Consider the following 25896-nt stretch of genomic DNA (forward strand, 5'->3'; position numbering starts at 1 on the left):
ACACATCTTCAAAGCAGAAACCGAGAAGAGGAAAGAGAAAATGCAGAGTCCCACAAATTTCCCAGAAGTTATGCACAATGAAACTCTCCCAGAGTAAAAGGCAGAATAAAAAGATAATGAGATCATGCAAAAACCAACAAATTAATTAAAATTTTATATGTTCAGTATAGATTAAAAGTTTTAAACTTTCAGTCCTGGTGCATATAAGTTCACAAAATCTACTCCCCCACAGACTGATCAGATTCCCAGTCATTTAAGTCTCCTGCCTCTTAAATCTAACACCCTGAATGCAAGGTGGGAAGCTTTGAAAAACATGAAGTACCATTTAGATTAGAAAGTACAATTCAACACTTAGTGGAAACCTACAACAAAGTATTTGAATATGCATATAGAATATCTGTTGCTATAGTGCAACGTGTGCATGAAATGAAGATTTCTTTCTATTCCTAAAAGGAACTGGCTTGGTAATAAGAAAAAGATGACATTTGTAATGTCACACGGTCATTTGCCATCATGTTGGGGCATCGATCTCTTGCTGAAAGAGCAAATTATCAACTACAAAGGACAGCTTTGTTTTTTTTTTAATTAAAAATTTCAAAGTAGTGATGAGGATTAGGCTTACTTCCTAAACTTTCTGTGAAGAACAACCCAGTGAGGGCTTTTTTTAATCTCTGCTTTCATTTGGAGTTATTGGTAGATGATCGGTAAATAAACTCAAGTATCAGCTCCCAGGAAAAATTACATTGAGTCCAGTGTATTAAATACCTCAGTTACACAAGCAGAGTTAGGAAAAAAAGGGAGAAAAAAACTTCTCAGTCATGATCTTGGTTTTTATTTTAGGGGCTTATGACCCCTGTTCAGTGCCATACAAACCACCAAAGCCCTCTGAGTCCTATCATCCAATCAGAATTTTTATCTGTCTCACTGTCCCTCCACCCAGACCATCACAGCCCAGTTTGGATGCGAGAACAGCGACAGTGCAAGGCCCTTTTCCCAGCCCAAGCACAGGACACCCACTGCTCTCTGCTCCTTCTCAGCCCAGCTATTTCTTCCCAGGAGGCCCTCAGGTGGGTCAGGTTTGATTTGCCATCTATAAATCCACACTGACAGCTCCAAGTGACCCTTCTCCATATGCGCAGAAATATGTTCCATATCTTTCCTGTGGACTGAGACAAGGCTGATCAGCACAGTTTCACACATCATCCTTACCGCCTTTTTGGAAGACAGAGGCAATATGTGCTTCTCTGTAGTTGCTGGGGACATCCTTGGATCTCCATGACTTCCCAGAGGTTCCACATGTCTCTCCCTGCACAGACACTGGTCTACTCCCAGCACCCTTGGATGCAGCTCATCACATCCCACTGGCCCAGGGTGAGGTTGTCTCAGCCACCCCACCTCAATGCTCACCCAGTGCTGGTTATTTCTCTCTTTGACCCACCTCTCCAAACACAGAGGCTTGGCTGGGGAGAACTGAGGCAAAGGCAGGGTCTGACACTGTCTTTGTGGATGGCCAGGTCATCAAATCCATGTCTCTCCAGTTTGGAGACAGGTTGCCCAGGGAGGTTGTTGATACCCCAACCCTGCCACTGTTCTAACCCAAGCTGGGTAAGGCCTTGAGCAACCTGGTCTAGTGGGAGGTGCCCCTGCCCATGGCAGGTGGATTTGAGACTAGATGATCTTTAAGGTCCCTTTTAACCTCTTAAAATTCTATGATTCTATGAATCTGTGATTTAATACCTCTGCCTTCTGTGCATGTTGTCATATTCAATCAATTAACATCTTAATCACAGCATCAATAACCGAGCTACAGAACAAATGAGACTGCAGCATGTTTATTTCTCCCTCAGAAACAGAGGTTAATAATAATTAAATATTTTTTAATTAAGGAAACTGATTTTGGGATGGAGGTGTGTTAGTCTCATTATTGGAAATAGAGTAACAGTACAAAGATACCCACTAAAACCACTAAATGGAGAAGATATAGATCTGAATAAATTCTGAACAATTCTTATCTTCAGTTTACTGTATCTTGCATCATTTGAGATGTTATTCCTTAACTAGTGCCCTTGTATATTTGTCACATGCTCACTGAGCTGCAATTGTGGAGCAAAGCTGCCTGAGCCTGACAGGAACTATGGAATTGGTGAGCACCAAAGGCACTGCTTCATGTACCCCTGAAATAATTCTATTAACCTCTCATTTCAGAACAGTTGATACTTGGCCTGGCTGAGTGAGCCAAGACTATTTATGAACTGAGTTCAGTGATATTCTTACAAAGCAACAGCTGGGTTGCTGCAAGACAAGCTGAGCAATCAGCCAGTTCTGACCAAAATTTAAAGCCATGCTCGTCAGCACATCTGGAGCAAGAATCTCTGATATGCTGGAGTTGGAAACTTTCAAAGTTTAGAGAATATCAGCCTTTCTATTCAGGTCATGAGGGGAATCTTGGAGAGAAGATTCCACTGTTACTATTACCATCACCACAACTACTACTACTACTACTACAACTACTACTGCTGGCATTCACTACTTGTTACTTAGATTTCCTGGATCAAGAGCAAGCTTTAGGTTTCCACTCAAGAGAGGTGATTTTAATATCACCTTTTTCTAGTCACTGGTATCTCGGGACAGTTCATCTACTTCATATGTTACTTTTTTTCATTGATTCAATTTTAAAATATATATTTTTTTACTTTGAAATGGTCCTGAAGTTGTCTTTCCACTGTCATTTCTTTTCCTCCACTGTAACACTTAAACCCTACTTATTTGCAATGTCCCCGTTATAAATTTAAAACAACACTTTTTCATGGAGAAGAAGCCTTCATATCTGTAGAAGTTTAATTACTTCATTTTATGTCACTTGACTAACTTTTTTTAATATAATTTTTTTTATGCTGTAAACAAATTCAAACTTGGGGCTAGCAGTACTTTTAATGTCATCCTGGCATGACAAATTCAAAGTAATTGAATTTGTTGCAACTGACAGTTAGCATGATACCACATTTGCCATGATGTGTCAGCACTACCTTATCTGCCTAATAGAGCTTCTGATCTTCAGATTACAGCAGTTGCTTCTTACTATTGATACAACTGCCTTCCATGCACAGACTACCATGTACAATCCAATAAATATTTATAAATACTAATTCCACTTTTCCTTTGTTAAGGGCACAAAACTGCTTGCTCAAAACACAGAAAGGCACAAATAACTTGTCTCGAGGTGATTGCTTGATGCTGATTTCTATAGTCATTTTGAAACATCAGAGGAACATTTTGCCCCCCGCGCTTGCCATTTGTTCTGTAAACTGGTGTGTTCTTGTCCCTCCCTGACCTCCTCTCTGCCCCCAGGTCTTTTTCTGTTATCTTCATTAGGATCTCTTTGGTTTCTAACAGCACTGGCAAGAAAAGATACACTGCTGCTGCTCTATGAGGTCTTTAAGGAGTATCAAGTACATTGTCAAGGCAGAAAGACAAACTGGGAAGTCTTCGGTGTGTGTTTTCACTTGGGAAATCGAAGACAACGAGGGACTCCAGGGAGAGACTTACAGAAAGAAAGTATACTAACTCCACGACAACAGGTCACTGAAAACCACCAGACTGGGACAAACAGCAGAAATAAACCTCTTCTCCCCTTCTACTCCTCGAAGGTATGTGCAGGGAAAGGAATCTGTGTAAGATGAAGTGTTCCAGAACTGTAAACAGCACTGGATGTCTCGCCTTTGGTTCCTCCTGCAGTGAAGATGGAGCAAGTCCAAAACTACAACCAGCTGAGGTGGATCAGTTTCCATGGGGTGTGCAGTTTCCATTTCTAATCCTTGGCAGTATCTACTGGGTTGGCAAAGGTGCACAAATTTCAGGGAGACAACAAAGTTCTCCCTGGCCGAATGAAAAATGCTTATGATTTTAGGCTGTCATCCCCACCATAATGGGATGCTCCCAAATGATAGGAAGGAAAAAGTTCACATTTTTCCTCTCTGTATTGATCATCAATGACTTACAAATTTAGCTTTTGTCCTCAATATGTAAGGACACAATTCTGCCACACGTGTTCTCTGTGAAATTATTGCTCACAAAGAATCCCAGACTGAAATATTTAGTGCCTTTAATGACTAATTCTTGATAATATGGGTAGAACTAGATCATCTTAAAGGCCTTTTCCAACCTGAACGATTCTATGACTCTGTCCTGTGAATTTTCCAAAGAATTAACTGTGTGTAGAAACATATCTCTAAGAGTGATGCAGAAAGTCTAAGCACAGAATAGTCTTTGCTCAAATCAGTCCGTCAAGCTCCTTGCCAATATTCCTGGTAACCTGCTAACAATAAAACATATATTAAGTAATAGACTAAAAAATATAATAAGTTATAGATTAAGAAATAGCCCTACAACAAGCACTCAGTAATAGGTACCATGGCAAACTAATGCACCATACACCTAAATACTACACCTAAATACTGAAAGACTCAGCCTTGTTATGGCTGAGGATGGATAATCCTCACAAGCATTCTGAAAAGCAGTATAAATATTTCTCATTATCTCTAGGTTTGACATCACTTTTTAACAGTGCAACAGCCTTATTAAGCTGAATCTCCCTTGTTTTTTTTCTGAGACACCCACTACTACAAAAACAGCAGGAGGGAACTGTCTTTCCTGTAAGTCTAAACACTGTACAGAGTTAACAGGAAACAAGAGACAGCGAAGAGATTTAGTATAAAGGGAGATGGCTCTTTCCTTTTCATGTGGACCACAGTGTTGTCAGCCAAACATCAGATCATCCTGATTTCCCTGCTCCAGAGTATATTAAGACATTTACCAAGAAAAATCTCTTCTTTCATTTTAGGTAACTATCAGCTGCTTCAGTTTGCATTAATGTATTTTCTGTGTGCTTTATAAAAGTTTCTTTTCAAATTATCTTTCTTATTGGGAAAAAAAAAAAAAGAAAAAGAGAAGACTGGCCCATGAGTAGACACCATGTTGGAGAACTCCCGGGTGTTTGTCATCTTTTCATGTCACTGAGTATCCCTCAGTTCTCCTGCAAGAGAAGGACAGAGTCTGAGCTCTCTGTATTGCTCCATCTTATGGGTTTTTTATGCTATGGCCACAATTGCTCTACACATTCAATAATGCAAATTTTTTTCCTTTGTTTCAAGCTTTCTTAATAAGAAAAATTCTCTGACATCTCAAATAATGTGCTTTGTGCTTGAATTTTTATTTAAGACAGGATTACTTTAATATATAGATTTTTTTTCTTTCACTTTTATTTATGATAGGGCTATGAGAGTTAATACTTGTTCAAGCTTTAAGCACTATTTTTATGTAATGAAAACAAGGGTATAAATAAAAATAAAATCAGCTGTCATTTCTCACCTTAAAACCAAAAAAATAAAAAGGAGATTCATCAAATACCAGGCTTCTGTACCCATAGAATACCTGTATTCCCTGACATTCTGGAATTCCTGAAGCATTAAGTACAGGAATAAAGATAATGCATCTATAGATGTAACAGTAACACTGAAATTTCAGTATTGTTCTATGTAGTTTTCCTAATATAACCCACTGCCTTCTTTGCTTCTTTGACCACCACTGCACATTGAGCAGATGTTCTCATTGAGCTTTCTCCAGTGAGGCTCAGGTCTTCCTCCAGAGTCATTACAGCTAATTTATAACCCATCAAGGTATATGAAAAATTCAGATGGTTCCTCCCAGTGTTAAGAGGTCTTCCAGCAGCAATGCCTTTGGAATTCATCTGAGAACAGAACTGACATTATCTGATATTTCAGTGCCACATTGCCAGCAGCTGTTTAATATTTTCATATATGCCATTTGCCCTCACTAGAACATTAGGCTTACACTTTTCTGGTCTAATTACATTGGCTTATGTTTTGATTTTCTAATATTTCAAGGTAGTCATTCTCCCATAGGATCTGTTCTATTACTAAACTGATGTCATTTCAGTACCTTCCTACAAACTAAAAGTGAGACATTTAAAGTGTTGTAACAAATTCTGAAGTAATTTCAAAGAAAGAAACCAAAGTCCTTAGTTTCCGGCAAATCACAGATATACTGAAGTCTAGCTATCAAGAAAAATATTGGAAACTATAGCATGAGCCACATGAGGTCATGTAGGGTTCTTCTAAATTAATGAAGGCAAAAGGGGTATTTATGAAGTAAACATTCATCCCCATGAGAATAATTGTCTCAGTTTAACGAGACAGAAGTGTTTGCTAAGGATGGCAGGATATCAGGAAAACCAAACTCCTCCCTCTAAGCAATTGTAACTCTGAAATTAAGAGGCTCCAGTGGAAAAGGTGTGGAAAAGAAAAATAACAGCTCTTTACAAAAGAATATACATGTATAGGTAACACAGCAAAAGAAAACAACATTCCCGCTCCCAAACTCCACCAAACACTCCCGTCCCTTTCGCCTTCCGGCGCAGGTTCTGACCGCGGCCAGCAGGGGGCGCTGCTGGGCCCTGGCCCCGCGCCTGTGGGGCCCGGCGGGGGCGGCGGGCGGAACCACGGAGGGGGAGGGGGGAGGGAGAAGGGGGAGGGCGACTCCTCCTATGCTCTCACTCTGCTAAAGGCTCTGGCTGGAGCTCCCCTTCCTCGTCAGCGGGTGTAAACTGCCACTGGCACGGAGAAGGAGGAGTTGGGGGGGGAGAACAGCCCTTCCCCTCAAAAGTTCCTCTGCAGATTGGTACCGGCTTTTCCGATGAAATCCGAGGCAGGTCCGGGCCGTGGGCAGAACAGGGCGTGAGGGAACGGAGGCGAGCCGGGGCCAAAAGCAGCTAGGTGACGGCCAAAAGCCGGATGACCTGCAGAGCTCTTTCTCTTCACACGCACCCTCCCTAACTCCGGCACAAAAGTGAAGTCTCCTCCCCAGAGGAAGGAAAAAAAATAAGAAATAAAAAATAAAAACAAAAGCTCACCTCCCCCCACAGTCTACTGAAGCCATTAGCTTGGAATGTGGGGCTTTTGTGTGTGTGCTCACTCTAGCCATCTCCTCCCGCCGGCAGCCTCTCCAGCAGCCCTTCTGCTCTCACCTTTCTTTCACAGTGGTAAAGGGGAAAAAAAATTCCAAGTAGGGTTCTTTTTTTTTTTTCTTTAAAACAAGAAAACCTATGACAATGATGAAAGAAGGATTCCCAGGAATGGTTTTGGGAAAGCTGATGAGCCTGTGTAACACAAAATCCAGAGTCCGGGAGATGGGAGATGACAGGCAGGCTCCTAGCAGAGCTCAGCAGGTTGGAAAAGGATTTCTTGGCTGATAATTCGTCATATTTTGTGTAATGGGGAAAGAGGTCAAGGCTGGTGCTCAGTGAAAGCTGAAGTGCATAGTGTCCGGGTAAAAAATATGGCCTCAATTCACTGGCTTTCCACTCCCCATAACCACTCAACGTTAGTCCAGTGGCCGATGCTTTCAGGTTAAAAAAATTCAGTTTCCTTCTGTGACTGTGAGAGAAAAACCACTGGAGTTCTGTCCTTCTTGTCATATCCATTCCATGGATAATAATTAAACATAAATGATTAAACATCCACCAGAAAAACACCAGCATTCAGATGTTTCACCCAAATACTGGGTGAGTCGAGCAAGTTTTCTATCTCTCAGTGACAACCACTAAAACTGGAAAATGAAGGCAGATTCACACCTGGCTCTGTGCTGTGTGCATGGGTGCAACTGGTTTTATCAATGCACTGTGATTGTTCTGACACTGTAATGCTCCTCTTTTCCATGAAATACTTTAGCAGTTGGTGAGAACAGACATGTGACTTGTGTCTGCTGTGGTGAGAACACTTGTCTGAGAGATGTGAAAGCTTAATTATTTATTCAAAGCAGTAGGGCTTCATGGAAGACTTGAGAAGATTCTTCTCCCTCCTCTCCCCTTTCTCTCCAAAGCACATTACAGATATTCATCAGGGAAATGCAGATTCACATCCTTCAGGGAATAAGAGAACTCCATCTGAGCAGTTCCTCTAACCCAGCAGCACTCGGGTTATAAGTGACACCTCCACCTGATGACTTTAATCCACATTTCTTTCTTATTTTTGTAAGACATATTTGCACTCCATAAAGTTGTTTTGAGAATACAGAGCTTTTTTCTCCAAGAAAAAAATGTGACAGATTATGTCTTCATTTACCATGACTTGTTTTTTGCTCTCATACCCATATAAGAGGTCAAATTTAACCCTACCACTACTCATTCTTCTTCTACCCTCTCCCATTAAACTAGCAGAACTGTCTGCAGTTTTATTAATCACAATTAAAATCTGCTAAAATATATAGAATTTACAGTCAAAAATAATTTTTAAGGATAGAAAGAAAAACACTTTGTAAACTCCATGTTATCTACATGAAGCAGATCAACAACAGGGAGCAAGCAGTGGTTGTTCTGAGTTCAGCTGTGAAAGTATGGGGGAAAAAAGTGGACCCAGAGTTTTTGCAATCCAAGTAACTGCAAAGAATAATTCTAGGATCTGCATAAAAAGTCATGGAGGATGCCTGTGAAAAGCCTTAAGGTATGCAAACATTAAACACCATTTTTAATGGCAATTTGCATTACATACTCCTTCTATTCAATTTGTACACAAAATGTTAGTAAAGTGACAGCATGTGCAGAGGGAGGAGGGAGAAGGGAAAAGGGGGGTAACTTCAGGACTGTATCAATTATTTAGTAACCACTAAAGGGAAAAAAAGAGAGAAGAGGAAATGGTAGGAAAATCTCTCTGACTGATAGTGAAGTGCATCATGTTTGTTGCTCATTAGTATTTCTCATCATACCCTCCAGGGTAAACCTAAGACAGCACCCAAACTTGGAAAAGCCTCAAACATTATTGTCTAAAATTTCCTATCTGACATAAAGCAGGAACTTAACTGCAGCTTTGAATTTCTAGAAGGAGTATTCCAGGCATTTGTTGTTAGAGGGAGATGATATCCACCCACACAGATACTCATACCAGTGATGGACATGTAGCACTGTCTCAGAAGGCCCTTCTTCAGATGTTGGAAGAAGTTTAATTACAGAGTTCCCTCCTAACCATTATTACCTCCACAACTGTGCAGAGAGCTTTTTGCTGGTTAACATGATCGGCTCAACTAACAATGAGTCCTCAGAAGGTGCAGCTGAATGAGCTTCCCACCACACTGCAGGGTGGCTGCATCTTCACATCCGTCCATGAGTTCACAAAAGCAGCACTTAATTTCACTTACTTCAAACTCTTGCTTCCCCTCGAATTTTTCACAATGCATCATTTCCCTCAGAGTTCACTTTGCTGATGCCCCTCCAAAGAAAGCCATGGGACTGAAATGGAACAGACAATTCTGCTTAAGAATAAGCATTTCTCATCATTCACCAGGTAAAGTCACCTTCAAACAGCTTATCTCTTGAGAAAATAGCACACCTGTTAGGAAGTCTGTGTTGGCTTTCAGCTGTAGCACCCAGCCCTCTTTTGATCTTTCCTTTTTTAAGTCAAGTCATTCTTAATTTCTTACCTATAGACCACAAATTTCTCATAATACAAAGTCCAGACCAGATAATTTCAGTAGGACAAACATTTTCTGATATACAGATATATTAGATATTGTGTTTTCTTAGCTAAGGTGTCAATTTGGTAGATTTTCTTTAAGTGCATTTAAGGCCATGCTTTGGAACTTTTATTCAGACCAAGTTTCTCATTCTGTGAAAGCACTAAGTTCATTTTCTTGTGAAATAATTTTTTCAGAATGTGAACCTGTGTACCCAGCAAAAAGGGTAGATCTCATTGAAAAAAAAAAAGGGGAATACCAATCTAATCTTATCAACCCTGTACCAATTGCTGGTTTTGCCTTGAAAAAGTGGAAACCAAATTTACAACATTTTATTTCCTTGGATACTTAAAAATGACAACAGCAGTTTGCCCAATACCTTAAAAAAACCCCCACCATATGAAGAGGGGACATTTTATTCAAGATTAAATGGTAAAGGCAAGTTCCAAATCAATACTGTAGGTCCACAAATAAAACACAGGTTAAAAGTAGGCAGCTAAATTCCAGACCAGATGCTCTAGGTGCCAAATTCTACCTTCTCATACCACCCTTCTCAAGCCAGCACCCTCATTATGACTTTCTACTGCCTAATTTAAGTATCCTGAGGGATCCCCTTTTGGATCACATCACAGAACTTACCATTAAATCTATAAAGGGTGCATTTCACTCGTTATGTGTTCTCAGGTTTCTGCCTGGCAGAAGAAACAGCTGCCTCTCTCTTTACTGTGAATCAGCATCAAATTGTGCACACATAGGTGCACTTTCCTGTATATTCAATGTTATAACTTTCTAAGCACACTGTACAAGAAGTTAAGTGGATTCAGAAGCACAAACTTGTTTTTAAAGAAGAAATAATTAGATAAATCTGCAGAACACTCAAACATTTTAGATTATGTGTGCAAAAGTACCAGGTTTTTTCTCTGCTTGGGATCTGATCTGCCCATAAAATTCAATAATCCTGCTGCACACAGTACCTCATAAACACCTCTTTTTTAAACAGCATAATTTTCTGGTTCTCTTAAAATGGAAATTAATAAAGGACTTCTTTAGTAACCTAGGTTTTTTTTCTTTTTTTCATTAAGGCTCATCCTTAATATCGGAAAGCTGCCACCAAGATCAGCAAGTATTCTGCCTAAGGGAGGCAGGAGAATTTTATTTTATTTTATTTTATTTTATTTTTATATTAAAGGAATGTGTAGAATATAAAATTCAATATCCAGAAACCTATTTCTTTCAAACTGAGTTTCTGTCCAGTGAATTGCACAGATGCCTTGGTCTGCATGGCTCAAAGTTTGCTGACATGAAAAAAATAAAGTAATATTTAAAGTTTTCACAAAATACTTAGAGTAGTAAGAGTTTACTGTGACCATGAAATTTTTTCACTGCTGGAAAGAATTCACAAATTGCTTCAGTGATGTTTTCCTGTTGTAAAGGCACACATAGAAAATGCTGAAAGGACTGAAAAACCAACTGTTTAATCTCTGTTGGTATTATCCAATAATATCAAGCACAAAGAATTGGACAAAAATAGAATATACATATGATATAATATTACATTCCTGAAAAATAGTATATGGCACAGCAAAGAGCTAAAGAAGTTTCTTTTAAAGACTATGACATGTTTCACAGAACACTTCATTGGTGAGGACAGAAATACTGTCAGATTTAACAAAAGACGTACACACACATGCACATAGCAATTATTTTTAAAAGTACAAATAAAGCAAAAATAAAAAATGCCTTTTAAGGTATTTAAGGAAGGTATTTAGGTATGAAAACATTACTTTGATTATTCACTGCACTTCCTGACATAAGGTAGTAAAAGACCAACTTTATTTGTTTGTTTGTTTTGGTAGGGTTTTTTAAAATCTAAGCAGTTATTACAGCTTATTCTGACTGGTCAGCTAAGCCAGTTATTTGCCTGCTGCTTTTGGTGAATGGTTAGTGGTGAAACTTGAAAGGAGCAAAGGCTCTGAAGATAGGAAACCCTTTCCAAATACCTCTTTATAGATCAGAGGAAGGGTCCCTGTGTCTGAAGTTGTGAAGGGATATATTCTGAACTTCTATTTTAGTTTGAATCCTCCACAAATGACAGAACCCCCTCTATTCATTCTGTCTTTTGGCCAGCAAGTCTTCATCACATTTTTTTTTATTTTACCATTTTTCATGTGTTTACCTCTGCTTCCCTTCTTCTAGATTTTCTACAGAGCAGATAAATCCTCATGTTGCTAAGAATATATTTGCATTTGTTGCAAAAGTATGAGGAAAGCTGGGCTAAACCAAAAGGCTTTTACTATGTAGGGCTCAACTTTAAGTAATGTAGCATAGCTCTTGACTATAAAACTTCAGCATTCCAAAAACATTTGGTTCCCCTCATATGAATGGTTTCATAGATTATAACTCAGAATTTATGCAGGTCAAGTTAATTTCAACCCCAGTGAATAGGATTTTTTCTCCCATCTAAATTGTTTTTCTTAAATAACCATCCTCATTAAAAAAAGGAAAAATTCTTTGAATCTGGTCTCTTTAAGATTCTGTTTCTAACTACATTCAGAAGACATATTTCCATATGAAAAGGTAATCATTTTCTTATTATATTGATTTTCTACTTACAGTAACTGCAAAGATTTTCAGTCTTCCTAAAAAGAAGGATCAAAGTCAACATAATTTTTATAACCTGATGAATATTTTCCACACTGAATCATTCAAGAAATGAAAAATAACACTCTATAACATTTAAAATCACAGTGAGAATACACTCCAATGTACAAGTGCTGCACTTCAAAATATTTAAAATTATTGAGTTCTTGGCAGCCATAGCTTACATGTGTATATGTTTAATGTATTTACGCTGACAGAGATTCCACTTCAAAATACTCTACCAGATAGGAATCAAAAGATGGTATCATAAATGATTTGCTGCATCTTGTCAAAAGTTAGACAAGCTTTTGTTCCCTGTGGCATTTTTTCCAAAGAATAAGTAAACAGGAAATGAGAATAACTACATCCAGATTTCTGTCTTGCATTGGTAGGTACAGCTGCGCTGATGAAGCCCTGCAAGGAGGACTGACAAAATTATCTTTATGGGCATATACATCCTGAAATAATAAGTATTAATTCTACCACTTTTAGAAAATACTATGAAAGCCACACATACAGGTAAAAAAAATACTGCCATCAAAAAAGGAGCATTCTGTTACAACAGAACAGAAGGACAGAAACCTTCCTGCAGAACACGATTTAATAGACTCAAAAGACAAAGGGACTCCTTTCTTTTTAGAGAACCATGCAATCCATAACTTTCCAACAGCAGTACAAATAAGTTCCACAAGCTGCTGTGCATGACAGCGGACATGGAATTGCCAAAAAGGCTCAACAAGTCACTGCTACACCACTACCCCCAAAATGCCCCAGTCAGTTCTTTAAAACAGAGGTACAAGTGGCTCTCGCATTCTTCTCTTTCACCAGCTCATGACAATCCATCAGACTGTTTGGAGGAAATATTCCTTTGTATCTAGGACACAAAAACATTAGTAGACTTCAAGGCAATAGTCAAAAGAAGAGCTCTTTAAATGATGCAAATGGCAAAACCTCTCAAATTCGTTTCTCTCTCATAAAATACTTTTGAAATAATAACACCTCTTATTTTAGCCATTTAAACAGTGCTTAAATAAGGAAGTGATATCAGTGCTTTGCATGGTTATTAAAAGATACCCTAGCTATAACTGAAGCCAGAGAACTACAATCAAGATGATCCTTATTAAAATAAACAAATGAGATTTGATAGAATATTAATTTAAGCCTAAATACCAACAATGTCATACTGTCAGCAAATGAAATATATTAACTGAAAACTGTTGCATTTGATTTAAGGCCCTATCATGCAAAATGAGAAAAGAGGTCACCCTGGACCTTCAGGGAATCTGTTCTTACAGAAATTTTAATTTTGTTCACAACCCCTGTGAAGAGAAAATAATGAACTGCCTTGCTCAGACTACCAGTCGCACACCGACAGCATTACAGTTCATATTAGCTCATCTACCTATGCAAAATATTCAGCTAAAAGTGCAGTGATGATTGGGACTAGATAGTGTGCTCCTTTACTCTTACTGGAAATCCTATTTCAGTGGAAATGCTCATCTGAGCAAGTATTAATTTTCCTTTTCCCTGAATAAGTGCTATACCATACCATTCTCCTGTTTCAGTCAGATGCAGAAGGAATGGCTTTTGTGTATTTTAAGTGTAATAAAATAGCTCCTTACAGAGCATGAAAGCTGTAAAATAAGGTAGGGTGAGCCATACACTCTTTAAAAGACTCTCTGGATCAGTTGCTGACAGCAACTTGTAAGTGCAGAGCCTTTTGGATGCAGTTTGGATACCAAAAATATTCACCCATCCAAACCTTGTACTGCATCTGAAAACCCAGGCCATGACATGCAAACAAAAAGTGTGTGATACAGTTTTAGTCACACATATTTCTAGGCCAGTTGGCCTCAGAGCATGACCAAGAAGCCTGAAGGCTCTGCTTCTGGACATCAGCTGGTCTTTTGCCTTGGTGTCCACCATCTGCTTGACAGCCAAGTTGCTCTGGTTACTGGCTCCTGCATGGACTCTGTGGTCCAAACTCCTCCAAAGCTAAAATTCTTGGAGGCACTACTATTTTAATTCAACTTCCCACATTTCCCCAAGCCTCAGAAAACACCACTTAGCAGCACAAAACAAATGCACTGCAAAGTGGCAACCTTTGCAGGACCATCCTAGTTCAGAACAGGTCCCAGCACAAGTCAGGGCTAAACATCAGTTACTCGAGGTCACTGGAATGGTCTCTACCTGCAAAACATATACTTTGAAATGTGCCATTGGGAAGCTGGGCTGCCTCTTTTTTATATTGGTGCAACCAGCTGATTGGAAGTTGCACTGAGGTTGCACAGAGGACATTTTGAAGACTTGCCAAAATCTTTTCTTCAGCCCTTCAATGCTGCTTGGGAGGACAAATAGGCAAGCAAAGAAACCTATTGCTAGTGGTTTGGATGGCCTGGTGGTAATAAAAAGTGTCTTCTCCTGTATGAATAGTTTGAGAGATGACAGCACAGTCAGGAATTGTGCCTCAGTTTAGCAGTGTTTTGTTGGTAACGGTTCAACACTCAATAAAATCTGCCTTAGTTTTCCATGTGAAAAGGCCACTTCTCAGGCTCACTTTTTCTGGTTTTGAGAACTCCACAATGGCCTGAAATCATCTCTTTCATGAAAATACCAAAGATCAGTCATGTTCCTACTTACTGAAAAGTGTTATCTAGTTTGTGTGGAAGAGTACCTTACATGAGATATTCATCACACAGAGAGAAATCACTGACTTTCCAACAGCTACAGTGGACATTCATTGACTATTTCTGAGGGTCAATTGACACTGGAGTCGTATGTATTATTTTAACAAATGAGAGTGGTAAAAGCAAATCAAGTCATATACAGGAAATGATGATTTTTCTTTCAGCTTAATGGCAATCTGAAAAAAATCAGCATTTAAGATGACTAAGTTGGTAGCTTGGCTTTAAAAGTATCTTATCCACTACTGAACTTGCAGTTCAAAGATTACCTTCAGTATTTTCCTTATAATTTCCTAAGGCATATTTCAAGGGTTGGGTTGGGGTGTTTTTCTATCTAATGGAGTAAAACTGCTTATTTCTGGGGTGTGCAGTGCAGGAACACTTGTGACACCAGTGAGATCTGCAGAAGGCATAGTGTAAGTGCAAAGTATTTTGATAACTTGCACGCTGGTGGCAGAAAGTTTCCTGCTTCTGCTTATTAATGACACTACAAAGTCTTATTTCTTCTCTTCCTACTTTTCTTCCCTCTTTACTTCTTCATCCCACTCTAATTCTGTCCCACCAACTCATTTTCAGGGTCTATATGGAAAACAGAAACATAATTAAGAGTAAAACTTACAGAGCTTTCAGAAGATGAGAAAAGAAAAAACCCACTTTTGTTCTGGTATGTGGAAGAGACACAACTACTTGTGAGATACAGTATTAACAGCAAAAGGATTCTCAGAGAACCTTGGACATGGCCCAAGTTGCTAATAAGTCAAATCAAATTTCAAGGCAAGGATAACGTAGTTCAGAAGAAAAAAGTCAATGAATATTCTGGAGAGAAATGTGTAAAGATTGTGTGATGAAGTGCTAAGTCAAAAGTGCATTTATATGAAAATTATTCTCCTGATACAATCAGGCAAAATGAAGACCATGCAAATTTTGCAGAGCCAATCCATCCACCTCCAGAGAAAGTGATGCTTTTTTTTTTTTTTTTGGTGTTCCATTTCTTAAGTGGTAGAAATGAGAATATTGTAAAAAGGAAAAGGTTATGTAGCCAGGAGTATTAAACAGCTATGACTGCCTCACTGAAACAACTAGTCTGAATAAAACAGCTTCGTAGTGTAAAAAGCCCAACTTGTAAAAAGAAAGAGAAAACACTGTAGACTGAGAATCTATAAATAATCTCAACTGGAAAGCTGGCATTCAGCTGGCATAAAATAATTTCCTTTATTTTCAGTCAGTTTGGAAAAGTAGTGGAGGGGTTATTATGTATATTTTTAGTGGATGTTCCTTAATTTTTCACTGTATTTGTATTTCTCTTCAGAGGATTTGGGTTTTTTTTCAGTAAAAAATTTGCATGAGTGTGTAGGCATTGTTTGGTTTGTTTGGTTGGTTTTGGTTTTTTTGTTGTTGTTTTTTTGTTTGTTGGTTTGGTTTTGGTTTTTTGGGGGGTTTTTTTGTTTGTTGCTTTTTTTTTTTTTAAGAGTATGTTCTGCTGGTTTTTTCCTGTAGATTTCTGTAGCTTGGTACCAGTGAGTCATCAGCATCCATTCTACTGAATTTTCCAAGTGGAGGAAGTACACAACACACATTTTTCATCCTATTATTAGCTTTCACCTTACGTCTTCTTCCTCACTGGGATCAGGTGTGCTTCATTTCTGCTGCCAAGCTGAGTCCTTCTCTTTTTCTGGATTCAGACTGAGGAACTCCCTGCAAATAAAAGTCATGGTGAGAGGCCACAAACAGAACTGAGGCAGTGTCTGAGGTGCCTTTGGGACCAGTGTCACTTAGCAGATCCATTACTGATCTGGAAGATACATGTAAGAAGAATGGTAGCGAAATCTGAAGAAGACTGGAAATAAAAGAACACTAAGAACCAAAAAGTTGTGCAAGAAGAATGGACTATGCATTTCTTATAGGCCAGTAATTTCCTTGCAGAAAGATGTCCTTGGCACTGTTTCCTAACACCTGATTTTTTGGCAAATCCTAAATGGACTACATTGCAACAGTGAGGAACCCTAATTTTTATATCAGTTATGTATGTTTATTGTTTTAAACCCTTCTCTCCCTCCAAAAAAAACCCCAGACAGGCACCAACTACTGAGATTTGAAAATTTCTAAGAAGGATTTCAGGATGGCATGACTTTTACGAGCTTTAAAAGAAAGAACTGAACAACCCAAAATCCAGCAAATAATAAACCTGTTAAAAACAAAACCCTGAAACTATTCCTCTCTTGCTTTTTAGGTTTATCAGGAAGACTGTGTTTTAGCTGCTGTTTTCCCAGTATCCTTATCCTCAAATCTTGGAAAATAGCCAATTTTAAGTGGCACCAGTGGGAATTTTCAAATTCCTTTCTACAACAGTCCAATGCAACATGAATCACTACTTTCACTTTTGCAGAAAATGCCATCTTTGCATCCATGTTAAAAACTGAAAATTCAAAATCTTTCATACAATGATACTAAATGTTCTTTTTTTTTTTTTTTTTTTTGAGTTGTTGCCATGGTCTGAGGTGCCAGGAATAATACTCAGCAGGAATAATACTCAGCAGGCCTATGAAGTTGCTCATCATGACAGTGTTCCCAGGTAAAAGCAAAACCTAATATCCATCTTGTCTGACCTGGGTTTAAGCAAACAGCTCTCATCCTGCACTGTTTCATGGTCAGATACCAGGAGGGGAAAAATATTAAAATCTAAAGTGTGCTTGTGTAGTGGTTTGAACGAGGTTTTCCCCCTGAAGCTAAGAAAATGGTACAACCCCAGGGGGTGGTGTCCCCTGGAAGTTTTGAAGTTTTGTCCAGTCTGCACTCCTGTGAAATGTAAACATACCACAAGCAAATGGAAGAGAAGGTTAGTTGTAGTTTGGTTGTAGAAGTGGTAGCCATGTTCTGAGGCCATGAGGAGCAGAGGGCAGAAGCCCCCTGGGGGTGCTTTGGCCGCCCAGCCCCCAGCGGGGGCTTCGGGGACCTGGAACAGCATAAAGCTGGGCTAGGTGCCTGCAGGTGAGAGCTAAGAAAGTTTTCTCCACTGTAAGTGAGCAGAGACAGCAGCAGCAGAAGCAGCATCCAGAGACTCTGGCTAAGAGCCAGGGTGGATAAGAACTGAACCAAACAGCAAACGGCATGCGCCTCAGAGAGGACTCCTGGAAGGAGAGCCGAGAAAAGAGAGTCAGCAGCAGAGCTGCAGATTTTTGGGGGTAAGAACTGAACCAGACCCCCCAAAACTCCTTTGAGACCTCCGAGAAAGGAGGGAGATGGACTCCTATTAAAGAGAGGAGTCTTGGACATGCAGCACTACAGAGAGAGAGGAGCTGAGAAGCTCAAAAGCGTCCTGAAGCTGGACCGGGATGGAGAGGAATGCAGAGGAGGGTGACCTTGGCCTTCCCCCCCCCCCTCGCCACTGCTGCCAAGGTGGCAGCCTGAAACAGAGCACAGGAGCTCTGGTAGAACTCTTGAGGCAAAGGCTTTCAGCTGAATGCTGCCGAGTTTTGTCCCTGCTGGCAGTCCACAGGTGAGGCCTTCGCTTGGAGTCGAAGGAGAGCCAAGAGGGGTGAAAGGAGACCCCCTTGTGTCTTGAAGACCCTTCATTTGGAGACGATGGGCCAAAGGACTTGGAAATCCCCTTGTGTGTATTGAAAAGAGATTCAGCTCCAACTGCAGCATGGAAGACATGGAGAACCTGCTGCCTTAGAAGATGCTGCTGCTCAGAGTAGAGACTAGAAGGGATCTGTCCTTCTTCCCTCCTGGACTTTTATTTGGAGGGGAGAAGAGATTTGATCCATTGTAAATACTTATGTCATGGTAGAGATAGTTGTGATCGTGTGTATAATGTATTATAATATTTATTTGTACAGTCATTGTAATATATTCCCTTTCCCTGTTTTGAGTCTCATGCTTTGTCTGGAAAAACACATCTTATACTAGGTTGAGATGGGGGAGGGGGCTTAGACTAGGGAATTAGATTTTGGGGATCTCAAACCATGACATATTTGGTAGCAGAGGATGGTTTCGAACCATCTAGATAAAAAAAAGGCAAATAAACATCCTTCATCACTATTATATATAATGGTTACTGAGTGCTTCCCAGGGATGATTGATGTGCATGGAGCAGTGGTCTGCATGTGGAGCAGCTCTTCAGCTGGAGTTAAACTGCACATCTCTCTAAAACCCTCCACAGGATTGATACAGAAACACCACTATCAAGATATGCAGATTAGGCCCCCAAATCTGACAGAACCATGTGAAATCACTTTTTTTTTTTTAACCTTTGTTGAAGGCCATTCAGGCAAGTTGCAGTGCACTAGCTCATGCTGTGCTGTGCAGAGTTTCTGGTTTTAACCCAAAATTCCTGCAGAATTGTGTCTGTCTCATCAAACAAAACTCACAATTAACATTTTACTTGTTTCAAACCTATGTCTTTGCTCAACAGAATGACAACATTTCACTATGACTTAATACATGAAAACACACTTATTGCCCCAAAACAATGTTCATCTTGCTCAGCATCTTGTTCAGCAATATCTAGTCTTGGGAGCCTGAAGGATGGCTATGGAAAAAGCTTCCATTCATATATCCTCTTGGTATCCAGGAACCAGCAGCTCAACACTGTTCTAATAACTAGTCTTCAAACCACGATAAGGTGCCAGAATTAATTTTAAGATACACCAGAAGGCTTTATGATAAGACTATTATGATGTTTCATCCTCTTAGTTTACCTGCACCTGACATATAACTGGGGAAAAAATGAAACCCCAGAACTGTAAAAAATTTATGAGAACCCAAAACTGTGAAAAAAAGTACAATGAGGACCCACACAGATTCACTTTGTGGGACATTTTTGTTGTTTCTTTGGGTTTACTATGTCTAATAAACCAAAAATGGGGCCCCTAAACCAAAGATAGGGCTCCTAAAAGACCAACCCCACAGCACAGGGCATTGATGTAGAAGAGCTGGGAGTCTCTCAGCTCAAACCCGCTACACATAAAACAAATAAAGAACCTGAAAGAAAGAGGGATGGGGAAATAAACACCCAAAAAAACCAGCGGCAGGTGGGAAAACTCGGCGAAATGCCCGTTTCGGGTCACTTTCGCACCGCTGCCAGTGCGGGGGGCGGGTCCAGCTTTTCCCAGCGGCATCCCCGGGTATACCACCATGACTGGGAGGGATAGAGGAGGGAGAAGGGCCCAGAAGAGGGGAACAGATGGGGCCACCGATCTCCTCTATGTCCCCGGTGTCCTCTCAGCGCTGTGCTGCGGTGCTGAGGTACCGCGCCCCGCATCCCTCCCGCGTCCCCCCCGCCGCATCCTTCCCACCCACAGGGCCCCGCCGGCTCCTCCTGACGCCAAGGATGTGTTTTTTCTCGCCGTGCCCCATCAAAGCCCCCTCTGTTATTGAAATATGAGGCCGTTTCCTTCCCGGCAGGGAGGGAGCGAGACCGACGGGGTGGGCCGGGCACCGCCGCCCCGAAGAAACGTCCCTTTGTGAGGGGCAGGAGGGGCCGGTGCCACCCCACCCGGGGGCTCAGGTGCACCCCCCGAGCTCTGGCCCCGGCTCCGAGGGGTGTGGGCAACTCTCCACCGACCGCCGGGGTGCCCCAGCACGGAAGGATGCAATCCGGGAATGGGCACCCAGCCCAAAAATCCTCCCCGTGACCACCAGTACTTCGCTGTTTTACACTGGGGAAATGCATTGCACGTCTTTTTTTTTTTTTTTCATTTTTTTTTTTTCACTTTTATTGATAGCCACAAACCCTGATATTTCTTTCTCTCAGGCACTCAGTATTCTCTACTCCCCATTCTCCTGGTTTTTTTTACAATTTTTTGTAATTCACACAAGTGCATTACAGAAGGAAATAATAGGTTAAACTTAAATGAAAGTGCTTGTTTTAATATGGAATATATCAACAGAGATGGTATTTTTGGGACTGTCCTGTGCAGGGTCATGATCCCTGTGGGTCCCTTCCAGCTCAGGATATTCCACGATTCCAGGCAGAGGCCTGTTTATTTGCTTGGGGCTTGTTTTGTTTGTGTTTTATTTTTCCTTCCAGTGGGATGTGCTGTGAAGTAGCCGCTGAGACACAGCAGTGGTGACCCCTGCTCAGTGACACCGCCGAAACTGATGTCCCTTCAAATGTGCTTTTGCACCAGGATGTGTCAGGCTCTGGCATTTCCTGATCGAGGAGGATTGATGGGCTGCAGCCTCCTTTTGATGGTGCAGGCTGAGAGTTTGACACCAACAATGATAAAAGCTTAGCAGGGTCCAGACTGAAAAATTATGTTGGAGAGTTGCAGTGGGTGTGACACAGTTACATTCTTCTGTTTAGAGGCAGGAAGGATAAAATTAATCCATAAGACTAAATTGCCTGGGCCACCTGTGTTTTTTAATCTAGCAGATTTTAGAGGTTAAGAATTCCACATACATTTCCTACTGTTTGGAAATGAGGCGTCGAGAACCCTATTTTTTTCAAGTGGAGGAAAGTGACACGTACTTTAAATAAAAACATTATTTGAGCTCAATTTGCCAACCTGTCGTACATCATTAAGGTCTGGCCTTTTTTTCCCCCTTTTCCTTTCAACTATTGTTGTTTGATTTGGGGTTCAGTTGTTGGTCAGTTGCTTTTTTAAATAAGACACATTTATAGGTACAACAATGTCAGCACCTTTTGCCTACAGTTGTAAGAGGGGAGACTCAATCCTCATGCTTTTCATTCCATGGCATTTAGGGAGCTAAAGGCACATAATGCATGGGTTTTAGCAGACTTTTTTGGGGTTGTATGTCTCATGATGTGGAATGGACACCAATCCAGAAATTTTTGATACTGGAGCAACACTTTGGCCTGAGGTAGTATTCAGAAATTGCATAAAGACTCAGAGCCAACAGTTGCCTGACATTAGGAAGTAGTGCTCTGACATTAGGAAGTAGTACCCTGAGCAAGGTGTTGTCTGTATTTGGGGTGTAACAAGAGAAGCTGGGTTTGTTTCCTGGATTAATAATTCAATTGGAAATTGGGGATAAAAGAAAAACAGACTGTGATCTTGTTGGGTCCAGTTGTTTCCTCCCCTCTGCACACCCCTTTCATGCATCACTTTCCCCCTGTTTGAAACCAAGTTTCCACCTTCAAAGTTAATGCGGGGTGGAGAGGGTGTGAATAAGGAGCGGGGGCAGGGAATGAGCAGAGGCAAGTGGTCAGAAGTATCATGTTTCTCAGGGTGTCACACACCCTAAATCCCTAAATTCAATGGTCCCTTCATGAGGAACACTAGCAACTTCTTTTTTTTTTCCTTCTTTTTTAATTCCTTCCTCCCCCCCACCCTTTTTTTATGTGGTTTTTTTTTGTTTGTTTGTTTGGGGTTTTTTTGTTTGTTTGTTGGTTGGTTTGTTTTTTTTAGCTCCATGTAGTTTTTAGCTCGGGAGTTGTGTGCATACCGAGAAGCTTTTTTAGGTGTGGATCTAGGAGGGCTGGACCTAAGGGGAGAGGACAGGGATCTGGAGGGAGAGGGCAGCGCGCTGGGGCGGGGGTGGCTGAGTGTGGGTTTGTGAAAGAGAGGGAAACGGAATGTGTGGGTTTATTTTTTCCTCCCATTCCTGGGTTCTGAAGGAAGCACATTGAGCTGTAATTAAGAGATCTTGGAGGCGTACTTAACTCATGACGTGTTGCTTTTCTTTTCCTCTCGGTGAGAAAGTGGCTCTCTCTTCCCTGAATCAGGTCCTCTGCCACCCAGAGCCACAAAGAGACACTCGGGACATAGACACACACACGCATACACTGACTTAAGGTGAGCTCCAAAAACTTTCTCCGCACTTCGCTGCCCTCCGTCCCAAACTGCTGGAGAGTTCTGAGAGCATCTCAAGTCGGGAGCTCTGCGCAAGGTAAAAAAAAAGAAAATCAACAAACTAACCAAACTTTTGGAAAAGTTTGTTACTCCTTTGCTTCTCTAAGTCGGATGGGGATCCAGTGAGCAGAGCCCGTGGCATCAACTGCAGGGCTGCACTGGAGGGATTTTTGAGCGATCTGATTTGGCAGCTGAGGCGGGGGGGCGATGGTGAAAGACGGATTGAAACTGGGTACCTTCAGTGTCTTTGACTTTAAGCGCTCTGTATTACCAAAGGAGAGATCAAATTGCAACTGCAGATTCCAGCTGAAAGACAAAAGCTGTGTACCTTTTTTTTTTTCCTTACGTATTTCTCCATCCATTCAGGTGCTTTTAGAAGTTTTTAGGATGTAGGAAAAAGAGGACGGTAGACTGAACAAACATTTCACAGACTGGAAGTAGGTCTGCACAAAGTAGTGCCCATCCCTTTCGAATAAGAAGGTTTTGATAAGATGTGATATGTTGCATGCTGATGTCATGTTTGGCTATTTACTGTCAGAGAAAGCCTGAATAACATTTGGCACAGGTTTCTGTACCATCTCCACTCACCAAGAAAGTTTGATGCTGCAGCATTTAACATGTGTAGCTGCACATTAGCTGATTCATGGCTGTGGGAATTGTATCATTTTACTGTTTGTTTGGGTTTTGGGGTCAAACACATATAAAGTTGTCATTCTAAATGTTTTTCATGGCAAAACTACTTGTGTGGTAGGTATAGATAGAAAGGGCTGGAAAGCATTTGTGTGTTTGAATCAAGGAGATTTATTGCTATTTGTATGTAATTAGTGAGGGTTTAATTACTGCTGGGATCTTCCAGGGCAGAAAGTGCTGCCATGTAAATGGCTGTGCGATGTCATGTAAATGATATAACACCTCTAGGAGGCTCTGGGAACCTAGCAATGTGTCCAAGAGAATCGTGTGGGTAATTAACAGCAATGAGTTCATATTAATGGCTACCAAGGCTGTTTTAGTGCCTAAATGTGGAAAGAAGCAATCTGGGAAGGGTCCTGTTTTGTTAGGGAAATATTGCTAGAAATATTTATGATGTGGTAGCTGAGAACACAGATGCAGTGAGGCTGTGTAACTATGGATACACACCCTCTCCATAAACACAGTATCTAGAGGCAGGTTATTTTCAGCATGGGGAGAAATGTATCATAAGCAGGAAAATTATCCTTAGCTCCGGTGAAGAGGGAACCAGGAGTCTGTAGCCTCGTGTTAAGGCGTGTCATACAGGATGCTAAATCTTTGTGCTGCACAGAGACAGCTCATGCTTCCTTGGATTTTCATATCCAGTGAAGCCTATAAAGCATAGCTAAGTCAAGTTTCTCTGAGTGTGTTATCTGAGAATCTAACCCTCGTATATTTATGGGTATTACATTTGGTGTCAAGGTCAAAGGGAAGAACACAGAATGTAGAAAGGAACAGAAAGAAAGTGGGGGGAAAATATCAATTTGTGATACTTTTCAATGCAGTGGTTAGAGCAAAGTAGGGACAGAAGTGTAGAGAACAGCTTTTTCAAGTTAAACAAAAATAAAAGTCTGTGTAATAATCAAGACATTACCAGTCTGCACTGAAATTGTGCCAAAAGGCCTGTCTTCCTAATGAGAATCCTGAATGTATAGGCAGATTCCACTAAGAAACACCAAAAAAGCCCTGTGTCATTATGAAGAAAAGTGTTATCCACAGAAATGTCCTCTTCAGAGAATTACACTGGCAGTGTAAATCACAGCAAAGCATCCTTTCGCTATAAACATAGCAGGTTCAGTTTCCCCTTAGCTTCAGTGAGCATGGTTAAAACAACCTACTAAAAAAACCTACCAATCAACCTAAAAAAACCAAAACCAAAACAAAAAGACCCCCTAAAGTTTTGAGGCAGGGGGAGAAGAGGTTTCAGAACCTCTTGAGGCAGAGTGGAGAGTTTTCTGTTGCATGGTGGAGTGCATTTTATTTCTAAAGTTTGTAATAATGGTAAGAAGAGCTTTTTCTACTGCAGGTCCCCAGCCTTTCTGATTTTATGCTCATATGTGACTAAAAGTAATATTTTTACCCACTATTGATCACAACCTGGAGCTAAAAGAACCATTATCAATACTTAATGAAGTTGTTCAACTTCCCTACCCCTCAGTAAAAGCCTGGAAATAATATGGACCACTCTTTAAAAAGTGTTTTTAGGATCTTCAAGTGAAGAGAGACTTTGCAATTGCTTATATTTAAAAATATTAAACGTTTTCCAATTCACTACAAGGATTAAAGTGTGAGAACTGAAATTAATATTTTCCGCTTCTCATTTGCCTTTTCACTGAAGCAGTACTTAAACTATCTTTGGAAGTTGAAGTATTTTGCATTTCATTGTAAACCTGACAGTGTATTTCATTGCTTAAAACTCTATGGAAATTAAAATTTTTTTGGGAAAAAAAAAGTTATTTTCATATGACAAGCTGCTTCTGTTGGTTGTGAGGAAGTATTAGACATTCTGTCTCTGCCGTTAGTAACTGTAGTATACAGTGCTGCACTTGAAAAGGGAGCTTGTAACTTGTAGGTAACAAAATGTTCTTTGGGGGAAAAAAAATAAAAAAGCCTGAATATACTTAGGATTTCAATCAATCGTGTTTAAGGAAGATTAGAGGAAACAGCTGGCTAAACAAATATTAGGTGTAGAGTGGATGCAGTGGTATAAATTAATAATGCAGTTCTTTATCTGCTGTATGAATGGGAGGTTTTGTGGAGATAAGGCGATTTAACACGGTCACCACATGCCACCTAGTGGATATTGACCAGTCTTTTGGCAGATTTTTCTATTATTCACAACATCTGTAACTAATTCAGGTGCTATTTAACTGTAAGTGATTAGTTTTTTCGTGTTTACCATTAAAAAAATATCAGCTGGGGTTTTTGTTTTCTGTTTTTTATTTTAATAGATTTTTACGGGAGGTTATTTCTGCTTTTTAAGTGCCCATTAGACTAGACAAAATCAGTTCATCTTTTATTTATAATTTGCCACTAACATCTATTTCCAAAGACTTGTTAAATCACTCAGTGACAAATATCCACAACTTAGCACTTGGTTGGATGTACTGAGCTGTTGCTGCAAAAGTGGAAAGATGTCTGTACAAATATTTTGTCAGCAGTTTTGTTCAGCAGTCAGAATTTCAAAGCTCCTTCCAGAAAAAACTCTTTTGTTACTTAGAATG

General features: G+C 40.3%; 1 protein-coding gene across 1 annotated transcript in view; it reads left to right on the forward strand.

Moving 5' to 3' along the window:
• The first annotated feature begins 22397 nt into the window (after positions 1–22397).
• Positions 22398–25896, forward strand: part of HAPLN1 (hyaluronan and proteoglycan link protein 1) — a 53293-nt gene continuing 49794 nt past the window's right edge. The window contains exon 1 of the mRNA XM_051806770.1: positions 22398–22606. The gene's annotated coding sequence lies outside the window, so the exon portion shown is untranslated. The remainder of the gene's footprint in view (positions 22607–25896) is intronic.

Source organism: Manacus candei, unplaced genomic scaffold (genome assembly GCF_025592945.1).
Source record: "Manacus candei isolate 608988 ecotype Guabito, Panama unplaced genomic scaffold, ASM2559294v1 h1tg000068l, whole genome shotgun sequence".
Taxonomy (NCBI): Eukaryota; Metazoa; Chordata; class Aves; order Passeriformes; family Pipridae; genus Manacus; species Manacus candei.